Source organism: Lutjanus erythropterus, chromosome 12 (assembly GCF_056507025.1).
Source record: "Lutjanus erythropterus isolate fLutEry1 chromosome 12, fLutEry1.hap2, whole genome shotgun sequence".
In the NCBI taxonomy this organism is placed as follows: Eukaryota; Metazoa; Chordata; class Actinopteri; order Lutjaniformes; family Lutjanidae; genus Lutjanus; species Lutjanus erythropterus.
In genome coordinates this window covers 38,821,476-38,828,510 of record NC_139328.1, presented here as the reverse complement: position 1 = coordinate 38,828,510, position 7,035 = coordinate 38,821,476, and positions in this window count along the sequence as shown.

Genomic DNA, 7,035 nt, shown 5'->3' with positions numbered 1-7,035 from the left:
AGCTGTGTCGACCTTTGCAAAAAGGTCGCTGAGTTGGAGCAGAGGATATCCACGCTGTATAAAATCCAAGAAGCTGAGAGACACTTGGATACTATCCTCTTCGGCCCCACACAAGGCTCAGTCAACAGTGAGGAACTGGAGGCCACTGCTCCGTATTTGCCTGACGCCCCTGCTGCTCCGGCCACAGGGCCTTTTCGGCCCCGCGGCTCCACTCAGCCCGCTGCTACTGGTCCGTCCGCTGGCTTCACTCCACCGACTGCTGCTGCTGGTGCCCGGCTGCTCGTGTTACGGGTACCGGGCTGCAGCACCCATGAACAGTTAAATGTGTGTCCTGTAATACAGGGAACAATGGTGAGACCGGGAGACACGACTGGACTCTGCTGGATCCTCTGTTGTTATGAGGGGAAACCAGCAGAGCAACGGTCCTAGCCACAGACCGGTGCAACCAACGGTCTCACACTGCCACCCACTGTCACAAAGCCGCCACTGCAGTTATCTACTCTAACCCAAAATCCGGTTACTTTTTCACAAAATGAACATAACATTTCCCAAATAAAACAAATAATACACACAACACAAAATGAATTACATTCATTAAGTGGGCATCACACTGGCTTCACTCCACCGACTGCTGCTGCTGGTGCTCCGGCTGCTGGCTTCACTCCGCCGGCCGATACTGCTGCTGCTCCAGCCACTGGCTCTACTCTTCCTGCTGCGGCCTGCGCTCCAGGTGATGCGTCCGATCCTGCTCCAATGGATCCCTGGCTCCGGGTAGGGGCAAAGCCAAAAGCCCCAGTCAGTTCAACTCCATCACAGGGTCGACCTGGGTTGCGGTCGGCAAGCACGGAAAAATGGGAGGCTCTCCGCTCGCACTGCTGCAGCCTATGGCACCCAGTTGGAGAACCGATACGATATCCTCGACCCGCATGACTTTCCCCCACTATCCGGGAACCGGCAGCCTCCTCCACCTCCCGGGTCCAGCGGATCTCCATCTCCCTTGGTCAACATACCTGGACGAGCCTCTCGCCCCACGCCCCGCCGCTCAATGCCGAATTTCACTCCGGCTCCGCGGGGCCGTTACTCCACCATCTCCCCCATCCAGCCCTCATACTCGGATAACTCACCGAGGGAGAAATCAAAATCTACATCTCCGCCGCCATCAACCACCATCATCATTGGAGATTCCGTGGTGAGGAACGTGTGGATGAAGGGGGCACTCACGCTGTCTTTCCCAGGTGCCACCGTTACGGACATAACAGAAAAAATTCCAGACATCAGGAGATCTTATCCGGACGCCGACAGAATCATTATTCATGCAGGTACAACGATATCTGCAAACAGCAGTCTGAACTCCTGAAGCAGGACTTCATTCACCTTTTCAATGTGGTCAAACAGTTTCAGTCAGGAGTTTTTATCTCTGGCCCCACACCCACCAGTGACCAAGGAATCGGCAGTTTCAGCAGGCTGCTCAGCCTGAACACCTGGCTGTCCACTGCCTGTAGATACCACAAGATGGGCTTCATAAACAACTTTGATGCATTCTGGGAGAGGAGGCACCTTTTCGGGGCAGATGGACTGCACCTGAACAGATCCGGCAGCCGTCTGTTGTCCGCTAATCTGGCGTACAGTATCAAGCATGCACACACATCGTCCACCTCTCCCTGCTACAAGCCCACACCTGCTGACCAGCCCATCAGTGATTGATGTCCCCCGGGTCCAAGTCACTATTATTTTAGTTCCACTTTTAACGGTGAGAGCTGCATTACGGGACTGGGACCCTCAGACTTCTCTAACAATTCATCTATCCCTGTCATTACTACCACCAGAGAACATTTAAAATACCATGACAAAAAAATATCCTCAGGCCCTAATCTCAATAACTTGAAATTTATAAACATACGTGACCCCCCTGCTGTTCCTCCCCAAACATCGCAGAGGTCACTAAACATGGCACTTTTAAATGTGAGATCTCTTTCAAATAAGACCTTCCTTATAAATGACCTGATTTTAGAGAACAATCTTGACTGTATGTTTTTAACTGAAACGTGGCTCGGCACTGATGGACCTGCAACCCTCATTGAAGCCTCACCCCCCCAGTACGACTTTTCATATTCTATTAGAAATGGTAGAAGAGGAGGGGGGACAGCCACAATCCTTTTAGCAGCACATGGTTTTAAAAACATTTTATTTGGTGAATACATGTCTTTTGAATATCACTCTTTTCTTTTTAGCAGCCCTCCCACACTATGTCTGACAATATACAGACCACCCAAACGATGCACCTCTTTTATCACTGAATTCTCAGAACTCCTCTCAATTATCCACGCTAAATATAACAGGATTACTATTTTAGGTGATCTTAATATACATGTGGACAATAAATCAGATTCCTTTAGTCTAGATTTTTTAAACCTAATTAACTGTATGAATTTCATGCAACATGTTACACAGCCCACCCACAACAGAGGACATGTATTAGACCTGGTCATAACCTATGGCCTGTCAGTACAGATTTCCTCTGTTGTGGATGTGGGCCTATCAGATCATTTCTGTGTCTTTTTTAAAGTGAACAGTTTTAAGCAACAAGAAATTCCAGAACATACTGTAAGGAAACGCTATCTGACATCTGACGTGGCTGCAAGTTTTATTGATATTTTACGTGATATTCCTCCAGAGATTTTACCTTCTTCTTGTGATTTTATTGTTGATAATTTTAACAGTAAACTCAAGTCAGCACTGGACATAGTTGCACCAGTAAATCTTAGAAAGATTAAAACAAAATCAAAACCTCCCTGGAGAAACAGTAACATAATAAAACTGAAGAGAAATTGCAGAATAGCTGAAAGAAAATGGCGGAAAAACAAACTAACAATTCATTTTCAAATGTTTCAGGAACAGCTGACTATCTACAACAAAGCAGTGAAAAATGCAAGAAGAGAACATTTTTCAAAATTAATCAGTAATAACCACAAAAATCCAAGAGTCCTTTTTTCAACCATTGACCATTTAATTAACCCTGTTTTTAACCGAAGTCTTGAACCAGACTTTTCATGTGAAGATCTTGCAGCCCACTTCAGAAGCAAAATAGATACTATTAGATCTAATATTTTACATTGTCAGTCTACACATTTTAATGTTTCGAAATGTTCGCCCTTAAATGAGGAAACACTGGAGTGGTTTGTCCTGGTGGACGCTGAAATGCTTGAGAAAGTTATCTCCCAGTGAAGTTCAGCAACTGCCTTTTAGATCCCATTCCAACATAATTTTTTAAAGACGTTTATAGCTTTTTAAGAAACGATCTGCTGACCATCATAAATCATTCACTTCAGACTGGCGTTTTCCCCACTGCTTTTAAGACAGCCGTAGTTAAGCCACTCTTGAAGAGGAACAATTTGGACACATCATTACCATAGAACTATCGACCTGTTTCCAATTTGCCATTTTTAAGTAAGATTTTAGAAAAACTTGTTTTTAACCAGTTAAATGATTTTATGACATCGACAAACACTGCTGAAATATATCAATCTGGTTTTAGAAAATATCACAGCACAGAGACAGCATTATTGAAAATTGTCAATGACATAAGGTCAAACATGGACACAAAAATGCCGTCTGTCTTAGTGCTTTTAGATCTGAGTCCAGCATTTGACACAGTAGATCATACCATTCTTTTAAACAGAATCCGTAATTTAATTGGCATCTCTGGCAATGTTTTTAACTGGTTCAAATCGTATCTCACAGACAGGAAATTCTTTGTCAGCATGGGTGAACACACATCTAGTTTTTATCAAATGAAATGTGGTGTTCCCCAGGGGTCAATTTTAGGTCCAGCTCTTTTTAACCTATACATGTTACCACTTGGAAATGTCATCAGGAGGCACGGTATCAACTTTCACAGCTATGCAGATGACACACAACTTTACATTGCCGTGTCTCCTGATGACACAGGACCACTTGATGTCCTTTTTAAATGTATTTCAGATATTAAATCCTGGATGGCAGAGAACTTTCTACAGCTCAACCAGGACAAAACTCAGGTTTTAGTTATTGGTACAGGGGACCAGAGAGAGAAACTGGTTAGCAAGCTACAGGCCCTCTCTTTTAGCCCATGTCAGCAAGTCAAAAATCTTGGTGTAATATTTGATGTAGAACTGAATTTTGAGGCTCATATAAAGGATGTCACAAGAAAGGCATTTTATCATTTAAAGAACATCGCCAAAATAAGACAGTTTCTCTCTCAAGCCAATACAGAGACACTTATTCATGCTTTTATTACTTGCAGGATTGATTACTGCAATGCTCTTCTTTCTGGTCTCCCTAAAAAGAATATTTTACAACTACAATTACTCCAAAACTCAGCCGCTCGGATGCTGACAAAGACCAGAAAGAGAGCTCACATTACACCGATTTTAAAGTCTCTGCATTGGCTTCCTGTACGTTTTAGAATTGATTTTAAAATTCTTTTATTGGTTTATAAAGCTCTTAACGGTCTTGCCCCTTCTTATTTATCTAACTTGCTTTTACCCTATGAACCCAGCAGAGCCCTCAGGTCTTCTGGAAGTGGCCTTTTAACAGTGCCCAAAGTTAAAACTAAAACATACGGTGAGGCATCTTTTTATTACTATGCCCCCCGTTTATGGAATAGCCTGCCTGAAGATCTGAGGGCGACATGCAATATTGATATTTTTAAAGGCAAACTTAAGACCCACCTTTTTAGTCTGGCTTTTAACTAAATTTCTAATTGTATCAATTTTTAGGTATTTTATTCATTCTATTCCATTTAATAATTGTCAAATATTTAATATTCTTTTATCTTATGTATTTATTTATTTATTTCTGTTTTTATTATTCATACTTTAATTGTTTTAATATTTCAAATTTATCTCCTGTGTTTCCTCATCTAATTTCTATCTAATTTCCTCATTATCATGATGTAACATGAGTGCTGATCGTATGGGTTTGTGTGATCCTGTGTGTGGGTGTGTGGGCGGGGTTGGGGGTGGGGGGGTATTCTCTTAGCTATGATTGTAAAGCACTTTGTGCTACAATTCCTTTTGTATGAAAAGTGCTATACAAATAAAGTTATTATTATTATACAAATAAAGTTAGTATTATTATTATTATTATTATTATTATTATTATTATTATTATTAATAATATTATTATTATTAAAATGGGTTTTCTTAGACGGGTGGTTGGCATCTCGCTTAGGGATAGTCTGAGAAGCTCAGTCATCCATAAGGGACTCAGAGTAGAGCCGCTGCTCCTTTGTGTAGAGAGGAGCCTGTTGAGGTGGTTGGGGAATCTCGCCTCCCCAGGAGGTGTTCCAGGCATGTCCAGCTGGGAGGGGGCCACGGGGCAGACCAAAAACTAGGTGGAGGGATTATATCTCCACCCTGACCTGGGAACGCCTTGGGATCCCCCAGTCAGAGCTGGTTAATGTAGCCAGAGAAAGAGAAGTCTGGGGTCCCCGGTTGGAACTGCTGCTTCAGTAATATGACTTTAGATAAGCAGTTGAAGATGGATGGATGGATGGACGGATGGACGGATGGACGGACCGGAGGGTTGCCAGTTCAAGTCCAGCATGGACAAACGTGTGGACTGGTAGCTTGAGAGGTGCCAGTTCATCTCCCAGGCACTGCCGAGGTATGTGTGAGCATGGCTCCAAACCCCTAAACTGCTCGGTGCACCTGACTGTATGTATGTGTGCAGCTCTTTTTTTCTCTCTTTCTATAGGTCCTGTTTGTGCATGTGTATGTATTTCAGGCCTGTGTGTGTATAAAATTATAATATATGAATATGAAAAATGTATTTTCCTGTGGGGATTAATACAATATGCAAAACAAAAGCAATCAGAGGAAAAGTTACTAATACTCAGAGTAGTTTTTGACAAGAATAATTTAGGTTTTTACTTAAGTATTTAGTTTTTCTATTGCATCAGTACTTGTACTTGAGTACTGATTATTAGTACTCTTTCCAGCACTGTGACATTAAGAGCCTGTTTGCAGCCACCCACAGCTGAAATCATTGTTTCTATATTAGCACAGTTACACAGCTGTGTTTCCTGTGTTCACTGGCTGATAAAACACACATGGAGGGAGAGTGAAAGAGAGACATAGAGAATGAATAGGAGTGTGGAGCTCTCGTTCTCACAGCTCAACTCCCATAGAAACTGCAGTGATGGATTATTAAGGACCTGCAGCCAAGTTGGCACCTTCAGCTCTATTTGTCTTTTGTCCAAACATGGTACTACATTTTCCAACTGTATTTCCTGGGAGTGGAACCAACAGCTTTGACCTTCCAGTCAGGACACAGTAAGAGTTTGAACTTCACTCTGATTACATGTCAGCATGAAGAATCAACCTGCTGAACTGGTGACTGAACTGCTGGCAGCAAGTCATCACACTCATCTCTGCTTTCTCATCCCAACTCTATTCCAAGGGCCTGAATGCATTGTTGATATTCTGCCTGGTTTTCTAATCTGCTGCCTGTGGTAGTTTTCTTCAGCTTCTTCCCAGACTCCACACTGTTCATCACTGAGTTCATACACATCGAATAGTGATCGAGGGATCAAATCTGCCAACATGCTGCTAGAGGTTCAACATGCTAGTATTTTTAACCTGCACTTAAAGGACCTGTGCAAAAGATTTAGTGGCATCTAGTGGTGAGCTTTCAGACTGCAAACACCTCATCTCACCCTCCCCTTCCAAGCATGTTGGCAAACCACGGTAGCCTAATCTTAATCCCAACAAAAAAAACATATCTGGAGCCAGTCTTTGGTTTGTGTCATTGTGAGGTAACAAAAGCACAATTCTTATTTTTAGATGATTACTCACTAATGAAAACATGCTTATGAATATTAAATTCCATTTCTACCATATTCTAACAATAAACTCCTTAAAGGGATAGTTCACCCACAAATGAAAATTCAGTCATTATCGACTCACCCTCATGCTGATTGAAGGTCAGGTTTAGTTCTTTAGTCCACAAAACACTGCTGGAGTTTCACAGGAAAACAGTGTTGCAGAATCTCCC